Source organism: Rattus rattus, chromosome 3, assembly GCF_011064425.1.
Source record: "Rattus rattus isolate New Zealand chromosome 3, Rrattus_CSIRO_v1, whole genome shotgun sequence".
Classification (NCBI taxonomy): Eukaryota; Metazoa; Chordata; class Mammalia; order Rodentia; family Muridae; genus Rattus; species Rattus rattus.
In genome coordinates, this window is record NC_046156.1 from 59,526,303 (window position 1) to 59,549,423 (window position 23,121).

Sequence of the window (23,121 nt, forward strand, 5' to 3'; positions counted from 1 at the left end):
GAGCAGTGCGAGGTGGCGCATTCCATGGCGGAACGTCCACAGCGTCAGTGAGGATGGGGGAGACAAAAAGCCACACCAAAGCTCATTTGTGTCAATAGCTTTGGGGGAAAACATCACATCAGTACTGGCGGTATATGTAGATTAGTTTATATCGTCACCTCTAAATCGACCCAAAGTGACTCTGAACCTTTTAGCAAATGTTTACGCCAACGTGTGCTAATATTCCGAATGAAGTGTGGGTTCAGCCAGTGCTTCTAGACAGAGTGAAATCGCGGAGTGATTTGTGTAAGATCTTGTAAACTCCGGGCAATCCTTATGTGATCCACGCCACCTTCTGGAAGGTGTTATGGTTTAATGTGAGATGCCCCTCACAGGTTCATGTGTTTGAACCTTTGGTCCCCAGCGGGTGGCACTGTTTGGTGAGGTGATGTGAGCTTTAAATGTATCACTGGGGTACAGGCCTTGGGGATTATAGCTCTAGCCTGCTTCCATTTTCTCTGCTTAGAGTTAAGCAAGGTGCTGTAACTACAGCATTAGCCACTGCCACGCCTTCCCTGTTGTGATGGACTACACATGCTCAAACAGAGGAAAAACAAAGCTCTCCCTCCCCTCTCCCTCCCCCTCTTCTCCTCCTTCTCCCTCTCCCTTTCTCTCCCTCTGAATGTGATTCTTTTTCTTTCTTTCTTTCTTTCTTTCTTTCTTTCTTTCTTTCTTTCTTTCTTTCTTTCTTTTCTTTCTTTCCTCTCTTTCTTCTTTCTTTTTTCTTTTCTCTCTTTTTTCTTTCTTTTCTCCTCCCCCTACTCCTCCTACTCCTCCTACTCCTCTTCCTCCTCCTCCTCCCCCTCACCACCGTCGTCGTCGTCATCATCATCATCTTCATCATCGTCATCATCATCATCATCATCATCATCATTATACTATTCCCTTTACATCCATCCTGGTCACCCCCTCCCTCAATCTTTCCCCCATCCTCCTCCCCTTCTCTTCTGAAGCTCTACTCTCTTTTCAGGGATTTTTTATCAGGGATGAAAATGTAGGAAATACCGATGATCGTCAAGTTCAGGGAGGAATGTCGTTCTTTCTTGATTGACTGTACCGTGAAGCTTCCTGGCTTTTGGACAGGGAAGCAGATGATGAGACTAAGCTTAGATTTTGAAACTTGAATCTTAGTACCACCACTTTCTAAATGAATGACGTTGGACAGCATAAATAAACCTCCAAACGTAGTTTCCTCATCTGTAAAATGGGAATAGAAACATCTTGAATCCAGTCATTTACAAAGATCACAAATATTGTAAGTGAAGTATCTTGTATATGGTCCAAAACATGGTCATGACTGCTACAGTTATCCATAATAACAGTTTGAAAGTGAATAAGGTTATTCTTTAACTGCAGGTACACAAAAATATTGTCAGTAAGTCATCTGTTACAAAAGTCTCTCAAATTGTAGCCATCTTTTATAAAACAAAAAAGTTAAAATTAATAAGTTTATCAGTCTTCAGTGACATTAACGATCATAATTCTCTCACTTAATCTGTCAGCCTAGCCTATGACTGAACTCAAAGTGGCTAGTTTGTATTATTGGTCCTCAAGACAGGCACCAGAGTGAATAATTCAGGAAAAACTAGTCATAATGGTTATTTTATTTATTTACTCGACAAACTGAAGTATTTTCTGCTATATCTTTGGAACATTTAGACATAAATAGTTTAAATTCTTATAATATAAAATGAAAGGTTTGGGTGAATTTCTTTTTTCTTTCTTTCTTTCTTTTTTTCTTTTTTCCAGAGCTGAGGACAGAACCCAGGGCCTTGGGCTTGCTAAGCAAGTGCTCTACCACTGAGCTAAATCCCCAATCCCTGGTTGAATTTCTTAAAAACATGCATCTAATGTAATTTAAAATTTCCATTAATGAACATCCAATGTCTTTTCTTTAGTGACAAAATGACTACATATTCCCTAAGCAGGTGCTACTCAAAATACTTTCTAGAATACCTTGATTTAATTATACTCTGAAACTAACTGAGGTAGATATAAAATATATATTAACAGAGCTTAAATTGTAACACAACAGTGCTTATTTTCTTTTTCAATTTTATTTTCATTTGCTTTTTTATTTATTCATGGGTATGAGTAAGTATTTTGTCTACCTCTTTGTCTGTGCACCCTGTGCATGCCTGGTGGTGCCTGTGGAGATCAGAAGAGGGCACTGGGTCACCTAGAGCTGGAGTTATGAATGGTTGTGAGCCACCATGTGGGTGCTGGGAATTGAACCCAGGTCCTCTGCAAGAACAACAGGTGCTCTTACTACAGAGCCGTCTCTCCAGCCCCAACAATGCTTGCTTTTGTATGCAGAATTTTGAATGGAATAATATAAGAAGAGTTAAAGGAAAGAGCTTGTAATAAACAAGCTTCACTGTGAACGACAAAGCTTCAGATGCTGCATGACCCAGGTCGCTGTGCTTGGGGTCCCAGAGCAGCAGGTGATTATGTCCTAAGTGGTAAGAAAGTGGCAAATTTTCAAATAAAGGCACAATGTTCCTTTGGTTTGCTTAGTAGATTAATTATGGGAATTGAATGTCTATTAGCACTCTGCTGACCTACGCAGCCGAGTCCAGTTTTGGCTTCAGGTGACTACAGCTTGGATACTACTGCCAATCAATGGCCAGTGGCAGATCTGAGTCATTTGGAATTTGAATCAATGGTTTGTCCTGCACAAGTCATATGAATCCCTTGCCTCCTCTTCCTCTTCATAACAACTAAAACAAGCCCTGACACCCCATGGGTCTCCAACATGCACATTAGCGTGTCCTGGAGCCCAGGGAAGTCAACTCTAGAGGCTAGAGGCATGTAATACTAAGACAAACAGGAGTAGAAATACGGACAGGGCTCTAGGGAAGCCAACTCTAGAGGCATGTAATACTAAGACAAACAGGAGTAGAGATACGGACAGGGCTCTAGGGAAGCCAACTCTAGAGGCATGTAATACTAAGACAAACAGGAATAGAAATACGAACAGGTTTCTGAAGGGACCCACAGATGACTCTGATCAGTCGACTCTATCTTCTAGTTTTGAAGAGAGAATCACTTGGAAACCCCTTAAATCAGGCTCTGAAGGATGAATAAACCAGGAAGGGGAAAAGTGAGGAGGGGGATGGACATGGCTACAGTTAGAGTCTGAAATGTCTCCAGCAGACTCCTGGCTTTAAACTCCTAGTCTCCTGCTGAGACTTATACAGCCTTGGACTTGATCTGACTGGGGTGGTAGGGAATGAAGAAATGACAGACACCCTGACATGAAGCTGGGAGGAAGCTGGCTGTGCTCTTGGGGGGAGCACCCCCAGCAGCAGCCTGGAAATGCATGCATTTTCCGTCTACTGCATGGCCAAGGATGTAGGGAGCTAATCTCGTACTGACTCCGGAGGGAGCAGTCTCGAGCTGCAGTCTCCCGGGGCGAGGAAGAATGGCTGATACTTTCTGTACCTGTGCAGATGATTTAGTTAAAGGTCATTCTTTCATCAACATTCATACACAGACGAGGGGAAGTCCTTGTCATTCTCCTGAGCCTGACCTAGGGGAGGCTTTGCCATTTCCATGAGTCTGAGGCATTGGCGCCCATGACGTGGTTGCTCAAATATCAACTGTGCACGTTCACACGGGACTTCACTGGGACTCCCACCGTCCCCCAATGGTGGAGCTGCTTTAAGAGGTTCTAGAACCTTTCAGCCCACCCTTTGGCCAAGTTCTCTCTACTTCCTGCGCCACTGAGATGTAAGCAATCTGTATAATGCTTTCACAGCCATAGGCAAGAGTCACTCCGGCCTTTATACCTTCTCCATCTTGAAGCTATGAGACAAAATAAACCCTTCCTCTGCTGACACACTTTTGTTGGCAATGATTAAAGGGACTGCTATGATCTCTCTAGGCAGGGAGATGCCAAGGTGGCTTGGAAGGGACTTAAGGAATTAAGAGTAATTACTGTCAGCAAGCATTTAATAAGTATGGCAGAAGGCTGAAATACGCAGTTGGGGAAAAGCCCATAAACACCGAGATAAGGACTTTATGTTGTAAGCTGTAGAAAAAAAATTTAAAGCAAGAGAAATAAAAATCACATCATGTGTATTTTAGAAAAGGCAGCTCTGACGAATGCAGGTGACTGATGCAGCCTCTTGAGAACAAGGTATGGCTGCCCACGGCTATCAACTGCTCCGGCAAGTGCGTTCTGCGAATCAGATAGGGGTAAAAGATAAAACAATTACAACCACCCTTTCCCTCTTCTGGCCATAACATGTGCTAACCCTGATGTTTAAGATGCCTGAAGCCCGTGCTGTGACCGTTCTCCCGCCTGCTGACAGTAACAATGCCATAGTCCCACTGTATTACACCCTTACCTCTGTCTGCCATGTCCTGGAGGCCAAAATTTCATATCTAAACTTTCAGTCCTGATTTCCAGGGGCTAAAGAACCCCTTCGTTGCCAGAAAAGCCATCCTATCATCTCCAGCTGATGCTGAAGGACAAAGATGCTCTAGAACCGAGCCACTGTTCACATCCCTGCCAGTCTTCACGATAGAAGCCATTGTGGTTGGCCTGTGGCCCTTAGAAGAAAGGGGAGCCCACAGGCCCTGCGCTTCCAGGTTTAAACAGCCGGGGTGAAGAATGCTCGTGTACCTCAGCTCCCATTCTGAAGCATTTCTCATGTATTGTGGCAGCACGGGAGGGTGGATTGTGTATCCCATGAGTACAAGAAGTTTCACTTTAACCCCTTGATCCTGTTAGTGTTCTAGAAGGTCCTAAGAGTGATCTACCATGGCTGTGTTTTCAATCATGAATGAATGAATCTACTAAGTACATAGTAAACAAGAATCAATAGAAATAGTGGATAGATGATAAAACTCTATCCAATTAATCGAGCAATTGAAGCATCAAGCATAAACCCATTTCTGTGACAATCACCATGACTAAATGCAGTGTGGGAGATCGAGGGTTAATTTACTCCTACAACTCTCAGAACTTCACGGAGGGAAGTCAAGGCAGGAACTGAAGCAGAGGCAATGGAGGAATGCTGTTTACTGGCTTGCTCATCATGGTTTGTTCTTATAGAACCCAGGACCACTTGCCCACAGGTAGTACCACCCACATTGGGCTAGGCCCTGCAATATTATCATTAACCAAGAAAATGTCCGGACAGACTTCCCTATAGGACAATCTTCTAGTGGCGTTTTCTCAATTGAGATCCTCTCCTCCCAGATGTGCTAAGTTGGTGCCCTACTCAGTTATGCTAGAGTTTCTGAGCAAAGGCTTTGAGCAGGGCAGACCACTTCTAGGGATGTGCTTCCGAGCTCCATTTTTATGGGACGAATGATAATTGTCGGAAATGCTTTTCTTGTAGCTGTTCTCAGACACAGTATCTGCCACACCCTGAGCTGCTCTCTCTCTTCCCACTACAGAGTTGTGGGGCCAGCCTGCACCAGGAATGAAAGCTTTGGAGGAAACAAAAAAGGGCTCGTTCTCTCTGAGCTCATGTTCCATAACCTTAAATAGTATGTCAACTGACCGATATAATGTGCATTACATCATGCTAAGACAGATACCTTTGGAGTTGGAGAGATGGCTCAATGGTTAGGAGCACTGACTGCTCTTCCAGAGGTCCTGAGTTCAAATCCCAGCAACCACATGGTGGCTCACAACCATCTGTAATGGGATCTGATGCCCTCTTCTGGCACACAGGTGTACATGCAGATAGAACACCCATGCATAAAATAATATTTAAATCTTTTTTTCCTAGTTTTAGAAATTTTTTTTGTTTTTTTTTTTTGTTTGTTTGTTTTCCCTCATCTTTATTAACTTGGGTATTCCTTATTTACATTTCGATTGTTATTCCCTTTTTCCGGGCCAACATCCCCAAACCCCTCCTCCCTCTTCTCTATGGGTGTTTCCATCTTTTTTAAAAAGACGGGTGCTTCTGCAGCTTTTTATTTGATCACATTCATCTTACTAACTTTTTAGCTGTTTTTCCTTTCTGTCCCACAACAGACATTTAGTAAAATTACTTAGCACAATATTTATGAACTTCTATTAGATAACTTATTAATGTTATCCAAAGATTTTACAATTCTATAACTGTGAGAAGTCATTGTGGCACCATTCTGGGTTTGCCTCTAGTGCTTCTGTGTGTTCAACCAGGACCAGAGCTGGGAGCCAGGGTGCACAGTAGCTGCTGCCCCTTGTCCACCTGGATTTCCCTGGGCAGTGGGGAAAGTGAAGACAGCTAACAGAGCCCCTTTCTTTCCTCAGTGAAGGGAGCAATAGTCGCAGGGAAAACCTGATAGTCATTCCAGCTATTGATAATTTTTCTTACAGAACAGGAGATGCTTCATTCCAAAGCTTTAAAAGGAAACCAGAACCAGGGGCCGTGGAGGCAGGGAAGTCGTGCACTTGCAAATAGAGGTCGGGAAGAATTCTTGCTTTGTACTTTGCCAGTATTTTCTCTAATGACAGATAAGCAAAATGTAGGCACACATTGTGGACACAGAGCAGCAGCACTGGGGAGGGGTACTCATAATCAAACAGGGCCGTCCCGCTCGGATCCGCAGATGCTCAAGCTTTTGCCTTCATGCGTCTTTTGCACTAACGTAAACATCACTGCCTGCAGTCAGGCATATTTCCTAAAATAGTAAACATTCCAGTGTTTCCATGGAGAAATCTGACGTGGAGGCTAGTGCAAGAATGTGTTCTGAATGCTCACGGAGGAGGAGGAAACCCTTACAGGGATTTGTACGTAGCTTAGGCAAGCACCAGACAACTTCATATAAGGAGGTTTGGGGGTTTTTTGTTTTTGTTTTTTAGAGAAGCTTTTAGTTCCTCATGTTAAGCTGATGGATATTGAACTGGGGACTCATATATAAACCCTCTCTCAGCATTATCCTGGCCCAGTCATAACCTTCATTAGGAACATGTCTCAGGAGTAAGACCTTTTCAGCCAAAGCAACCATAGCTTGGTGACTTAGAGCTGCAGTGGAGGGAGGTAGAGAGGCGGACTCCATACAGTGTCATCGGCAGGATTTACATGGAACTCTGGGGGCTCTGACACTTGAAGAGGAACACAGGCTGTATGACGGCCTAGTCTTTGTCTCTCAGAAGTTATCATCTATGAAAATCACTTAGGCAGGGAAAACGTAAGGCAATGTAGAAAGGTGGAGCCATTGTGGACTATGGTAAGCCGCCAAGATTTTGGTCTGTAAAGCATGAAATGATTTAAGAAAATGGAGACATAAAAGGGAAAACACTGGTTTATTCATTCAAGGACTATTTACTTTTATCTAGAAAAATACTGATCTAAGTGCCGTCTAAGACTATTTATGCCACTGTAACAAAAAGCTACACTGGGTAGCTTAAAAACAAGAGAAACTTATTTCTCTTAGTTGGGAAACTAACATCCCTGACTGCAATTGTAAACAAACTGGAAGTCTCCTGCTTTGAAAGTTTCCCAATGTTACATTAGTTCTCCATTAGGTGGAGAGCGCCATTGTTTCTTATTTCCAGCACCTGGAGGCCATGTACTGTCTGTGTGTTGTCACAAATCATAACTTCTGTGGCTTTCCTTGGATACAACACATTTTTGCTTGTTTGTTTGTTTCATCTTATATGCCTGAACCATTTTGGAGGTGGGGCAGAGCTTTTAGTAATTAGAATAATTACAGCAGTGAAACCAAGTAGAGCTGGTTTGGAACATGGCGTTTTCCCACTTCCCATTTCTTTGGAAACTCCCTCCTAAGCCAAAATTAGACCTTAGAAACAGGTCAGCTCTATTTCCACACAGTGGATGCAAAATGACGATAGTTCCAAGAGAAACTTCTCAGACTCTAATATGTAAATGGAGAGGGTACCAGCAACAAAACAAAACAAAACAAAACAAAACAAACACTAACAGAAGAATACTTGTTCACCCAATGGGAATATAGTCCTCCCTCCTTCTCTCTCCTTCCTTCCCTCCCTCCCTTCCTCCTTCCTTTTTCCCTTTATAATTTTTGACACAGGGTTTCCCCCGTAATCCAGGCTAGCCTAGAACTCACAACGTAACCCCAGGCTGTTCTTTCAGGCAGCGCCAATCTTCCTGCCCCGGCTTCATGAGTGCTAGGATAACAGGCTGCCATGAGCCACCATCCCCGACTGGGGTATAGTTTTTTTTTAAAGTCTACATTAATTTTATAAGTAGGTTTTCTGATAGATTTTTTTCATTGACCTATATAACTTCTGATCTTTTTTCTTTCAAAAAATTATTTTATTGTATATGTGCTTTGCCTACATGTACATTGATGCACTACATATGTACAGTGCTCATGGAGAGCAGAAGAGAGCTTCAGATTTCCTGGAACTGAAGTTACACATGGTTGTGAGCCACCATGTGGGTGCTGGGAACTGAACTGGGGTCCTCTCCAGGAGCAGTAAGTGCTCGTTACACCGAGCCATGTCTCCAGACCCTGTAGAACTTCTGATATTTTTACCGAAGGTTTTTTTTTTTCCTGAATCCAACTTAGGGTAGTTCTAGTTCAGTGATTTTCAAAGCACAGCTCTGGAAGACAGCAGCAGCACCAAGCAGCACCACCCACAGCAAGATCTTGGGATTTGATAGGAATGCAAAGTCTCAGGACCCATCCCAGATCTACTTACTGACTACAAACGCCAAGGGTTTGGTCCAAGCAATCTGATCTGTATTTTAGTACCTCCCACCCTCACACTCCCTATGTATCTATGGATACTAAAGTGTGAACTATTGTTTCTACTTTAAAACTTCATTTTGTGTAAAAAGCCAGACTTGACATCAGAAGGTTAACAGAGGTAGGTAGCATAAGAGGATATGGTGTTGGGGTAATGCTGATAGCAGACGCCCCCTAACAGTGACAAGCAATTTATGGGGTCAGTACTACTGATGGAATTAAAATTAAGTATCTGGGGCTAGCAAAATGTCCAGCAGGAAACTCTGATCTCTTTTTAACTCCTTTAAAAAAAAAAAAAAGATTTATTTATTTTATGTATGTGAGAACACTGTAGCTGTCTTCAGATGCACCAGAAGAGGGCATCAGATCCCATTACAAATGATTGTGAGCCACCATGTGGTGGTGGCATGGTGATGGCAAGGAATTGAACTCAGGACCTCTGGAAGAACAACTAGTGCTCTTAACCTGCTGAGCCATCTCTCCAATTCCTCTTTTTAACTCTTAAGTAGACAGAAAGACAGACAAACAGACAGACAGACAGGTAGACAGATACACACACACACGCACACACACACAGAGCCCCAAATGCCACATTCTTTCTTTTCTTTTTTTTTTTAATTTTTTTTTTTAGATTTATTTTTTATTTATCTGAGTATACTGCTATCTTCAGACACACCAGAAGAGGTCAATCAGATCTCATTCAGATGGTTGTGAGCCACATGGTGATGTGGTTGCTGGGAATTGAACTCAGGACCTCTGGAAGAGCAGTCAGTGCTCTTAACTGCTGAGTCATCTCTCCAGCGCCACATTCTTTCTTTTCCCTGGCAATTCATACCTTCTTAGGTTAAAGTTCGTTATAAAATTACTTCACAGATAAAATGTTACATAAAAGGAGTTACAGAAGGATGTTGATAGTAGGTTCAAAATAGTATTTCATTCTATAAGCACATTATAAATTCAAAGTAACAGTTTCACTTGGCCTTGCTTTCTCACAGTCAATCCCTATGGCTTCATTCTTCGGCCTGACCTGGAAGGGATGTTTTTGATCACAAATTTGTTTCAAGCTTGCTTTCTTATTCTAGTGCAATTAGCCCATGACACATGGAGGTTTGCAGAGCCCTAGTTGCAGCTCTATTCTACAGAGACGGGATTGCATGTATATTTAGGAATCCTATAAAGTCATTGGATTTATGAAATCATCAATTTATCTATACAGCATTACTGTATGAAATTTGCTCAATAGGGTGAACTAATGCTCAGGAATCATTAGGCTATGTAATCGTGACAGCAAAGGCATGTCGGCAGCAAGAAGCAGTTCTGGGATTGAGTTTCTGGTGACCTTGCAACACAGAGCTCACCCACTGAAGGCCATGTAAAATGGTGGGCCATCTCCAGAAAACTCACTTGCATGCCTTAGTCTTTCCTAGATCGCTTCTGACAACATTGTTCACTGGGAATCTATGGACCGGACAGATGTAAGCGACTTCCCCTAAAGTTAGTCATCTAAGTACTAACTACTGCATGCTACGAAAGTTTATACTTCTCCATCTCTGTTCATCACTGAAGGAAGTCAGAACAGGAACCTGGAGGCAGGAGCTGATGCAGAGGCCGTGGAGGGTGCTGCTTACTGGTTTGCTCCCCATGATGTGTTCAGCCTGCTTTCTTTTCTTTTCTTCATTAATTTATTCACTTTACATCCTGATGTCGACCCCCATCCCTCCTGTCCTCCCAGTACCACCCTTACAAATCCCTCCCCCACCACTCCCTCCTCTTCTTCTCAGAGAAGAGGAAAATCCCCTTGGGTACCACCCCACCCTGGGACATCAAGTAGTAGCCGGACTAAGTGCATCTCCTGCACCGAGGCCCAATCAGGCAGTCCGGTTAGGGGAAGGGATCCAATGGCAGGCAACAGAGTCAGAAACAGTCTCTCCTCCAGTTGTTAGAGGAGCCACATGAAGACTAAGCTGCACATGCTACACATGTGCCTAGGTCCAGCCCCTGAATGCTCCGTTTCCTCTCTGTGAGCCCCCATGGGCCCAGGTTAGTTGACTCTGTAGATCTTGTGGTGTCTTTGTCCCTCTCACGCTAGCTCAATTCTATCTCCCACTGTTCCAACCCAGGACCACCAGCCCAGGGATGGTACCACCCATAACGGGCTGGGCCCTCCCCCATTAATCACTAAGAACATGCCCTCCAGCAGTGGTTCTCAGCCTTCCTAATGGTGCAACCCTTTAATAATATTCGCATGTTGTGGTGACCCCCAACCATAAAATTATTTTTGTTGCTACTTCAAAACTGTAATTTTGCTACCGTTACAAATTATAATGTAAGTATCTGTGCTTTCTGATGGTCTTGGGAGATGATCCTTGTGAGTCAGTCATTTGACCCCCAAAAGTTCACAGCCCACAGGCTTGCCTATGGAGGCAGTTTCTCCATTGAGGATCCTTCCTCTCTGATGACTCTAGGTTGTACCAAGTTGACATAAAACTAGCCAGCACATTTTCCTTTGAAATTAATTTTTCACTCTCTCATCCTGAAATCGTTCCTGACCTGTACCACAATAGATGTATTTTTCCTATGTTTGTTTTACCTCAAATGATTGAAACAATTACATTTCACATAAAATATTTCATTGTATATGGCTTTTTTTTCATTTCATTACCAAGTTTTCGAGATCCATGCTTAAAGACCCATCAGAGCTGGTTCTTCTTCACGGCTGGTTAGTGTTGAACAACTATGTAAGAACATGTTTATCCTACCTTGTGTAAGACAGGATCTCCCTATGTAGCCCTGACTGGCCTAGAACTTGAAATGGAGAGTCAAGCTCACAGAGATCTGCCTGTCTCTGCCTTCCAGGTGCTGGAATTAAAGTTATGTGCCACTAAGCCAGCATCCCACCTTGTTTTAAAGAAACGTTCTTTAACTCACAAAGTATTATATATTTATTATAAAAATTATAGAATCCAAGTGATGGAAAAGGAGTAAACATCCATTTTGCTCTCCAGATATAACCATCATTATTAACTTGTATATCCCTATAGAGCCTTTGCTCATATTGAGCTGCCCATCCTGTATGTATATCATGCAAGTTACAAGCATTTCTCTTCAGTTTCAAGCTTTATGGCTTAGATCTAAGTCGAACTTGATATGTTAAACTGACACAGCTTTTGAATTTTCCTGTGGCATCTTTTTTTTTTTTATTTTAACTTCTTTTTTTTTTTACATTTTTTTTTTTATTAACTTGAATATTTCTTATATACATTTCGAGTGTTATTCCCTTTCCCGGTTTCCGGGCAAACATCCCCCTCCCTCCTCCCCTTCCTTATGGGTGTTCCGCTCCCACCCTCCCCCCATTGCCGCCCTCCCCGCAACAGTCTAGTTCACTGGGGGTTCAGTATTAGCAGGACCCAGGGCTTCCCCTTCCACTGGTGCTCTTACTAGGATATTCATTGCTACCTATGAGGTCAGAGTCCAGGGTCAGTCCATGTATAGTCTTTAGGTAGTGGCTTAGTCCCTGGAAGCTCTGGTGGCTTGGCATTGTTGTACATATAGGGTCTCGAGCCCCTTCAAGCTCTTCCAGTTCTTTCTCTGATTCCTTCAACGGGGGTCCTATTCTCAGTTCAGAGGTTTGCTGCTGACATTCGCCTCTGTATTTGCTGTATTCTGGCTGTGTCTCTCAGGAGCGATCTACACTTCTGCACTTCTTTGCTTCATCCATCTTGTCTAATTGGGTGGCTGTATATATATGGGCCACATGTGGGGCAGGCTCTGAATGGATGTTCCTTCAGTCTCTGTTTTAATCTTTGCTGTGGCATCTTTTTTAAATTTAAAGGTTAGGGCTAGAGAGGTGACTCAACTAAGAGTACTTGTTGGGTTTGCAGAGGACCTGGGTTGACCCTCCCAGCACCCTTATGGTGGCTCCTAACCGTTTGCAACTGTTGTTCTGGGAAACCAACTCCCTTTTCTGAACTCCTGGGGCAGCCGGCACACTTGTAGTGCACATTCATACACGCAGGCAAAACATTCATTTGCAATATTTTAAATGTAAACAATTTTTCAAAAATTCAATGAAATAAAAATGAAAGGTAATACCTGAATATTTATTGGCCCAAGTTCAAATGGTTCCCGGTATAAAGAATAAAATGTCTTCATCTAGTTCCTTCCATTCTATTTTGTTTCCTCCCTTAAAGGAACTACTGTTAACTACAAATTGTGATGAAGATGATGACAAGGATCCTAACATGTTAAACTTCTTGTGGTGTTTCTTCTAAGTTTTATTTAAGCTTCAAGCTTTGTTATCTACACAGCACAATCTTTTCACTCTGATCGAGTTATTTTAAACATCAAAGATCATGGAAGGGCAGGTTCTGCTATGATAGATCACATGATAGATCATATTTTTCAGTGTCATTCCGGAGTATTTTGTATAGGAGGGAGTAGAGTGCTCTCTGCCTGTCCATCAGTCAGAGTGAGTTCAGAAACTCTGCTTTAATAGATTTTTGTAGATTTCAAAGACTGATGCTCAGTTTCTTTTGACTTTCAAGCTCACATAACTTAAGGATTAAAAAAAAAAAGAAATGTAGCTGCTTTTACTTGTAATCCCATTTTATGGTCTTTAAATGAAATTATATATACAAAGCTATGTTGCGTACAACACTACAGGATTTTGTTTAGGCGATGAGAACAATTGCGATAGCCCCAGCCCCACAATTTTTTAATCTAAAAGTCATTAGTTAGGGACCCAAGTGTCCACTGTGGAGGAAGTTCAAGGGGTTGTTGGGGACACTGTTCCTCCTCTGGTACTCTCTCTAAAGCCAGAAGGTGAATTTCTTACTGGCAGCAGTTTGTGATACCTGCATGTCATCCAGTTCCTGCTCCAGGCTCTCATATGCATGAAGCTCTATAAGAAAGAGTCGGGAGACTTAATTGTACAGTAGTAAAACCAGGTACTAACTATGCCAGTGAATTTCCAGCCCTAATTCTGAAGTACTTGAATTGAAAACGCTTTCAAAGAAGTGTCTGTCTCCCGTCTTCCATTTCCAAAAGTTGTCTACCAGAACCTGAAAGAGAATTTGTGATAATCTCCTCTCAGGAGGCCTGAAGCTTGACAAAGCCCATTCTCTTGTTATCTTTAAAATCTTGATCATCAGATGTAGTCACGTGGTGTTTGCTGAACTCTCAGGTTCCTGCGTTGTACACTGTCCATTCACCACTCACCACTTCACAAAAGGACGAAACATCTAGGCCTGCTATCCACACGTCACCCGGCATTGATAGAAACACTAGTCTCATATCAATCCCATAGTAGGTAAGGTTCAACTTTAACTTGGCCTCGCAAACTCTTTCAACCAGCCTCCTCTTCTTATCAGGCTTTCCCTAACTATCTCTGCAGCCTGGGGCCTTCTGATCCCAGAGTCAGACAGTTAGGAGAGGAGGTGGGGCGGCAGCAGAAGGCGGTGGCGCAGCGGTACCTAGTGGCACCGCCAAGCCACATCCAGTGTACGTGGCACTGGCGTTGACAGACAGGGAGGGGACTGGGCTTTCTCCTCCCTGGGAGGAGCCTCAAGGCATCCAGAAGAGGAGGGAGATTCCATGAAAGGATCAGGGTGTGCATTTGATCTTATCAGAGCAAAGCAGCCAGGCGTGTCGACCCTATGTAATCTCACTTTCCATTCTCCACTCCGAGCAAAGTCCGATTTACTGGGCTAGCCGGAGAGACTGGATTGAGGGCCAGGCAAAGTACTCGTCAGCCCGCATGCGCGGAGCCACAGCGGTAGGACTACAATTCCCAGAGGAGTCTTGGGGAGACCGCCTACACCGGCGCCATCTTGAAATCTGATGCTTCATCTCCCGGGCTTTGCGTCAGCTCTGAGCCGACACTACTGTCCCGGAGCCCAGCCTGCCCGCCCGGGAGGACGTAGAGGACAAGGCGGCCCGCGGGAGAGACAGCTGCGGGGGCCCTGGCAGCAACCTCGCGCAGCTTGTGCTCTGTCACTCAGCATCCCCGTCCGTGCTGCGCCCGCGCCCGCCCCCTGCCCGAGGGGCGGGGCTGGTTTGTGGTACCCAGAGCCTGCGCACGATGAGGTGTGCCCCAGCCAAGTGAGGACCTGGGACTGGGCCATGCCAGCCCCAGACCATCAAGGTGGGAAGAGGACCGCATCCCAGAGCCAGTGAGCAACCCGCAGCTGTGGCCGCTACAAAGAAGTTCCGCACCCTCCAGGAGTGAAAATGAAAGAGATTTGCAGGATCTGTGCCCGCGAGCTGTGTGGAAACCAGCGGCGTTGGATCTTCCATACCGCGTCCAAGCTCAACCTCCAGGTTCTGCTTTCGCACGTCCTAGGCAAAGATGTCACTCGTGATGGCAAAGCCGAGTTTGCTTGCAGCAAATGTGCTTTCATGCTCGATCGCATCTATCGATTCGATACTGTCATTGCCAGGATCGAAGCCCTTTCTCTTGAGCGCTTGCAGAAGCTGCTCCTGGAAAAGGATCGCCTCAAGTTCTGCATTGCCAGTATGTATCGGAAGAATAATGATGACTCTGGGGAGGAGAACAAGACGGGGAGTGGGACGGTAGACATTTCCGGCTTGCCAGATATGAGGTACGCTGCACTGCTCCAAGAAGACTTTGCCTATTCAGGGTTTGAGTGCTGGGTAGAAAATGAAGATCAGATTAACGACTCACATAGCTGTCATGCTTCCGAAGGGCCTGGAAACCGACCCAGGAGATGCCGCGGTTGTGCAGCTTTGCGGGTTGCGGATTCCGACTACGAAGCCATTTGTAAGGTGCCTCGAAAAGTGGCCAGAAGTATTTCGTATGCCCCCTCTAGCAGGTGGTCTACCAGCATTTGCACTGAAGAACCGGCATTGTCAGAGGTTGGGCCACCAGACTTACCAAGCACAAAAGCACCCCTGGATGGTGAAAGCATGGAGGAAGGGACACCAGGTTCCTCTGTGGAATCTCTGGATGCTAGTGTCCAGGCTAGTCCTCCACAACAGAAAGATGAGGAAACGGAGAGAAGTTCGAAAGAACTTGTAAAGTGTGACTACTATTCTGAGGATCAGACTCCACAGCTTTTGTGTAACCACAAACTGGAGCTGGCTCTTAGCATGATTAAAGGTCTTGATTATAAGCCCATTCAGAGTCCCAGAGGGAGCAAGCTCCCGCTTCCAGTGAAATCCATCCTACCTGGAGCCAAGCCTGGCCATATGACAAATGGAGTTAGTTCCAGTTTCCTTAACAGGCCTTTGAAACCCCTTTACAGGACACCCGTGAGTTATCCTTGGGAGATTTCAGACCTACCGGAGCTGTGGGATGACCTCTGTGATGAGTATTTGCCGATCGGGTTCCAGGTATACACAATGGCTGCCTGTAGTGCCTTTCGGATGAGCTGTCCACAGGTTTCCCATGGTTTGTTGAGCTTCAGGATAATAGTGGTCTAGGCTGGAAAAAAAACCAAACTAACCTTTGAGCCTGTTTCAGCTACTCCTTTTGGGTGTGCCCCTTAGAAAACGTGATTTTTACGTTTACATAAGTTACTTTTCCTTAACCATTTAAACAGTATCAGTTTAGCAGTTCCTATTGTCAGATTTGTGTGTAACAAAAGATAAAGATTCTTTTTCTGCAGAAAGAAGTCTCTTTAGGCGCAGGAAGCGGTCCCCCCACACCACCCCTTGACTGTTGCTGGACTTTGTTTTTAGGTTTGTGAATGATGTTCTTCCATTGTCTTTCTGAGGCAAGTTCTCCCTGGAGTTTTAAGCTTTTCACCCCCCCCCCCATGCCTCAAAATGGTTAGTACATAGAGTGAAACGTATTAATCCATCGGGAAAGCATTAGAAAGAACATCTGGGCAGTGTTTGTTATAATTAGCAGTCATCTAATAGCTAATGGTGACTTGTTCATGGAAGATACTTGGGATTCAAATGTTGTCGCTCATAAAGTTAAGTTGAAAACTGCACAAGCAGCTTTTCTACTGAGCCCTACTAGAAGATATTTGCTATTGAGGAAGGATTCACTCACCCTACTCTTGACTTTTCTTAATGACTGGAGAATGGCAGATGAACTCAATTTAATCTATTCATGCCCACCCAACTGATTTCACAGTATCCTTTTAAATTCAGCTACAGGGACCTGGAAGATGCTACTTTGTTTCTATAGCAAGATTCATTTAACTTTGTTAAGCATCCTGGCACATTCATTCTGTAGAGGTACCACTCACTGCTAACATGGACAATCTAGAAGACAGTAGGAAAGCTTAGGCCTCAGTCAACAGGGGTCCAGAATTACAGTCTGGTAATGAATGAAGTTGAGATTCCAATGAAGTGGGATTTTTGAGGCATACATACGCTACATGTAAAATTTGTATACCAATAAGAACTTTAGCAGAAAGTGCAAGAAGTTTTTAAAATCTATGCAAAATTATCAGAAACAGCACATATGAGAGTGTTATAAAAAAGTAAAAACAAAAACTCAGTACTTTGATTTGCGTGAAATGTTAAGCATTAGATATGCCCAGCACTTGGGTACTTCTTCTTTTTCAATGAATCTCCACTGCTATGTTTGGTTCAAACAGTGTTTCTGTGACCACTCATAGATACTACAAATTAAACACTCATATAAATCTCATTTAATATCTAAAACGAGGCTGGTCACGATGGGGAGCTAAATTGTCTTCTCCCAACCATGGCCAGTACTGCAGCAAGTTGAAGACCTGAAGATTCCACAGACAACAAGGTTTTGTTTACTCCATATGTAATTGAAACAAAGACCTTTCTGGTATTTCGCCTGGACTCAGCCGGTTTTGGAGATGGGAAGGATTTTCAAGAACACCCCTCATTAAGAATGTTGGAATGTTGTTTAAATGAGAGCCTTGCTGAGCCAAAGTTCCCTCACCGATTTCAGTCAAGACCTTTTAATTCTGTACATTTAATTACATTGCCTGAAGCACATCACCTTAACCTATTTTAAACCAAGAACCCTCTTTCTGTATCCAAGGATTCCAGGAGGATTTTCGGGGTTTCTGTAAAAAAAAGAATAAGGATGGTAATTGTATCCTCAGATCAAGTCCCTTTGTTAAAGTTACTGTGAATGTTAGAGCTTTGAACCAGTGGGATATGACCCCCGTTGTCACATGACTTCATTCTTTACTGTGTGAAGTATAAGACATTGGGTGGTGAGAGAAAATGCCCTGAGCTTCAAGAACGAGTTTTAATTACTATATTTTTTCTAAAAACTAAAGATGCAGGGGAAAATAGTTATATTGAGTTCAAAGTGTTTGTAAACACAATACTTATTTTATTCTGGGTGTTAATCTAATTGATTAAGTCTGATTGATTTTTAATCTCCTTAAGGGCTAGTATGGTATTGGGTAAATACATAGCCAGGTGGGACAAGGGCAGACTGCCTTTTATCAGTTCCTCTGAGCATGTGTAAGAAGAATACTAAATGCAGGGTTTGGATAGCTTTCTTTTAGACCGGTAGATACGAGAACCTTCCTACAATAGGAAGGAAACCTGAAGGGCCATTCTCTTAGTCATTTTCATCCTTTTGTTTAGTCTTTCACTTAACCCTTTGTATGCGTATTAGCTACCAGCCTCAAGATTCTTCCTGAGAGCTTTGCTTCCTTTCCAACCCCATGCCCGCTTCTTTTTCCTTATGTTGAGGTAAACAGCTACAGTCTATTTGTCTTGCTTACTGATGTATGCAAATCACGTATTTGCCTTCTGTGGACTGCCTGGAAGATCCAGGCTCTTGACATTATTAGCAGGAAGGTTTGAGGTCTTGTTCTGGGTAGTGACTTCTTTCTTTATTGTCCTGCCTGAGGTAGAAAAGCTATGATTGGGGGTGTGGTCCCTTAGTAAGCAGCAGTTCACTGAGAGCTCTGAGCTACCAGGTCCATTGTATCTAGAATCAAAGAGCTCACCTTTGCTTCAAACCTTACAATGTCCAGGTCTGCTCTTTGGGGACTATGGTGAGTTTGTCCCACTTAATACCTTAGCTGTTTGTTTAGGCCGATAAGACCCTTTGGAAAATGCAGATGTTAGATAATAGTCATAGGCTGGTCCTTTCATTTCATGCTCGCTGATGTCTCTTGTTTGTCTCTGATGATTAACAGAAGGATAGAAAGCGATAGCAGTTTGAGATCTGTGACTCACTATTGTAAGGATAAGAACATGCCAGGAAAATGCTGTTAATCCAGAGGTAAAAACACTGCTTTTTAGCCTTGTGCAGCACTGGGCCTGGACTCTGCTTTCCTTTTCAGACTGATAAAGCATGCATACCAACTCTAACTTGAAAATGATTAATCCGAGAGGACGTCCTGCTTAGGTCATGGTCTTAGAGGCCAAGCATCTGGGAGTGACCTGATGCTACTAAATCAAGGACTACTGACATCCGGCTCTGTAAATTGTCTGGGGACACATAGGCTTATGTGCTTGGTACTTTACAAGAACTTAGTGCACGTTCCTGACACAGAGGAACTTAGTAAGTGCCCTTTGGGCGTCTCTGAAAAGGCTTTTTCTCTGCTCTAAAAGAATAAGTTATGAAGAAAGGGGAAATGATCTCTCATGTTTTAAGTAAGTCATTTACAGAGTCTGAAGCTCCCTGGGACTCACGCTGAGACAGTTAGAAATGAAGCATATGTGAGTATAAACATGTATATATACATGTAGACAAGTAAATGACCTTTGCTTCTAAGGCAGCTCCTGAAGGATTAGAATGTTGGATGGGGAAGTAGGTATCAGGCTTGGTTTAACTTGGTTTTGTTTTTATTGGTTTTAGTCATTAGGCGCAAGCCTTTGATCCCTAAAATGTTCGAAACATTATGGGAAGCCCTGGATTTATAGGAATAAAAGCTGCATTACCAATTGCAATGTGACTTGAATAGCTTAGCCTACCTTTTATAGCTTCCTTTTCTTTGTATGTGAAGTGGAATTGGGGCAGCTGGCTAGTTTGTTTCTCCCTTCAGAGCTCTGAGGTCTCTGATTTAAAGCAAATAATTAACACTGTCTTCCTGCCACTTTAATGTTAAAACTGTACCCTGATACCCAGCACTAGAGATTAGGGACTGAGCCCACAGTCTTGTGCACGCTAGGTTATCATGACTTACAGCTCGTCTGTATCTCCAGCCCCGGGCTTATGTCTTCCATTGTGCTTGCTGTAGGTGAGATTTCAAATTTGTAGTACAGCGATACTGGACAGTGATTTTACACTAAGGAGGCAAATAGCTAGGTCTTATACACGCTGCTTTTCCAATCAATCACTGACAATTTTATTTGTCCCTTAGAATTGTATCTATTTCAGTCATCCCTTGTGGTATGTGTGTGACATAATCCATATTGCTTTGGGGGAGACTTCTGGTATTCACCATAACAAATACCTCAGGTATTTCTGGGAGTCATCCCCCTTGCTTCTCCTGCCTCCAGTTGTCTGGAGCAACAGCACACGAGCTGTACTAGACCATGTACCTCTTCCTCTGCTATCTTTATTATCATCCACCTTTCACCTGCATTCTGGCTGATCTCTCCTCCGGGTAACTGTCCATCACCACTGAGCAGCTGCAGTGAGCTTCTAAAATCTTAAATACAATTGCTTTTCTGTTAGAAACACTGCAGTCAGGGCTGGAGACATAGCTACACAAGGCCCTGGGTTCGATACCCAGCAGCACCAAAACCAAAATGTGAGTACATGAAACACTGCAGACAGGTTTCATCCAGTTTAGAGAAATCCAGCTTGATTACCCGTGCTGTACAAGAGGTTAAGACCTGGGCTGTGCCTCCCTTCACACTGGTCCTCATTTCCCTCCCCTTTGTCCAGTGTGTTCCAATAAGGTCCACCACCAGCCTGTGTCACCCTTTCACACTCGAAATGTGACTAGTCAGAGTCGGAATGTGCTCTGTGCATAAACAGACTTCAAATTTCAAATGCTGAAAAATCCTATATCGACCACATTTGTAATGTTTCAGAAATACTTGCTTTGACAGTTTATCAAAACCGAGTTCACTTTTTTTATTTACTTTTATTCAGTGAAGCTATGAGAGAATGAAATGTGACACAGGTGGCCCACAGTGGTTTTCTCTTGGGATGCGCCCTTGTGGGTACACACGCCTTTCCTTTCCCAGGCTCACTTTCCGTCAGCTCTCCCCTCTGCCTGGCTTGGCTTCTGTCTCTTTTAGAATAACTGGCTACTTCCCCTTCAGATGTCCATGTAGATACTGTCTCAGGAGGCAAGCGCTCTGGTAGATACGAAGTCTCAGGAGGAACGCTCTTTCTGGTCGGTACAGAGTACCAGTCACCAACTCTCTGCAGTGGTGTCCTGTGTTACTGCACAGGACTTTCCAAGTCGCCTACACTCTACTCTGTCTTTCCATATTGACCATGTAGCCACCAGACCCAAGCTCTGCAGAATCTTCAACAGAAGTCACTTTGTCCCATACAGTATTCCTTTTCCAACATAATGTCTGCTACTTAGTGCTCAGCCCACCAGTGAGAGAGTAGATGAAGCTGAAGGAGCTGTGGTGATAAGCAAGAGGCATAACCAGGGTAAATGGGCCCATGTCACTCCCGTTTCTTTCAAAGCAAGCATTGAAGTCCAGCTTCTGGAGGATGCTGTCAGAAGTCCCCATGCCTGTGAGTCATTCCACCAACTTTCAGAAGTCTGCGATGGTCTCCATGTCCTGCCATTTGTTTACGATCGAGACTGTGTCTCAGTACCTCTTTGATCATCTTACCTCTTAAGATTTCGTTTTATCAATTCATTTAGTGGTGATAAAATAGACTTTTAATGAGCTGTTCTGAAATAGCTGTGCCTTTATGAAGGTAGTAAACATCCTTGTTTGTGCCTGTTTTTCTAGATTTCATTGCACCCTTTTAATTCTTAGCAAGGATTCCAAGCTGTGTGCAGTGATGAGGGCTTGTAATCTTAGCAGTTGAGAGGCTGAAGCAGGATTGTGGGGTTTGAGGCCAGACCGGGGTTATGAGATCCTGTCTCAAAACAAAGCAAACAAACAAACAAAAACCCAAAAGACAAAAAATAGTCTTCCAATGTGAGTTGTTAATTATAAGATTGCATTGCTTATAAAAGTAACAGAATCGGTATGTTGTATCCATTAACCCTATCCATTCTTCCCATTGGCCTAGAACATTCTTTTACTCATCATAGCCAGCATCAAAGCTCTCATCCTTTGTAGACCTAAATTTCATCTCTGCCAAGACCATTTTTATATGACCCCTTCAAAATGAGTAGTCTTCTGGTATGACCATTACTTCCTCAATAAACTAAGACTGATGGGAGCCAGAACTAAGTATTTGCCTATGTCATGCTCCCCACCCACAGCACTCTGTATTTTCTAGTGTTAGAAACACAATGATAATCAGCATTGGGGTAAGCAAACACCTCACTTCCTCTCCTCAGTCCCTTGCAAGAAGGTAATATTTAAAGTCAACTGTAACCCTAGGCCTGGAAGGCCAGAAAGTTTAAAAGCCCAGGAAAAGAAAAACAAGAATAGCACTTAACTTTTCCTAAGGAGGAAGGGGCTGGCAGAGGAGGAGGATTCGGTGTGGCCAGGAATTCCTTAGGTAGCCACTATCTTAGCTCACTGTGATCTTCAGATGGAATTTGATAGAGTTCACCCAATGTTCTTTAAGACTGAGTGTTCTTAGAACACTGTCTTCCAGACTCTTATGGTTATGTTTTTGTTTACTTTCCCCTTCATTCTTAGTAATTTGGTTTATAGAGACAATTAAAAAAAAAGTACAAAACCTCCCATGCCTCCTGGCCCAGATTTACAGCGGGCTGCTATTTGTGTTACATCTTGTCTTTTTACTCCTACTCTGTGTCTGGGTACATTATTTTTTTGAAAAAAATTTCCAAACAAGCCATTTACTCTAGATATATCCACATGTATTTTTTAAGGACAAGGATATCTCTTATAAACTGCAGTACAAACTAAGGAAATTTGGTGACCAGAAATGCTGTTCTCTAATATGTGACCCATATCAAAAAATAGTTAGCCAGGTTTTCCAACAATGCAAATAGTCCTGGTATAGGACAGGTAATTGGAATATAACTTTGATCCTTTGATGCCTTCATTAATCTTCTGGTTAAACATAGAATGAAGCAAATATTTGGTTGTAGCTCTGTCCTTTAAATTCTAAGTTATTTGCCTTACCTGACAAAGTAGCGATTGTGTGAACGGGGAGAGAATGTCAAGGACAGGAGAAAGGAGCGTGTCGGGGTGGCGGTGAAGTGGCAGTCCCAGCAAGTAGCAGGACTGTCTTCAGGAAGTCACTGACCATTTGTGCCCCAGCTATGTTTTCCAGCTTCCTGAAAATGGAGGCCCAGTTTGAACATGAAAATCAAATGGATTATTGGCTGCATTTACTGAGTGTGCTTGTCTTTCCCGCTG

The 23,121-nt window shown here is 43.4% G+C and overlaps 1 protein-coding gene across 1 annotated transcript in view; it reads left to right on the forward strand.

Annotated features, from left to right (window-relative positions):
- LOC116896485 (myomegalin) overlaps nt 1-23,121 on the forward strand; it is a 196,427-nt gene that overhangs the window by 105,573 nt on the left and 67,733 nt on the right. The gene's annotated exons all lie outside the window — the stretch shown is intronic.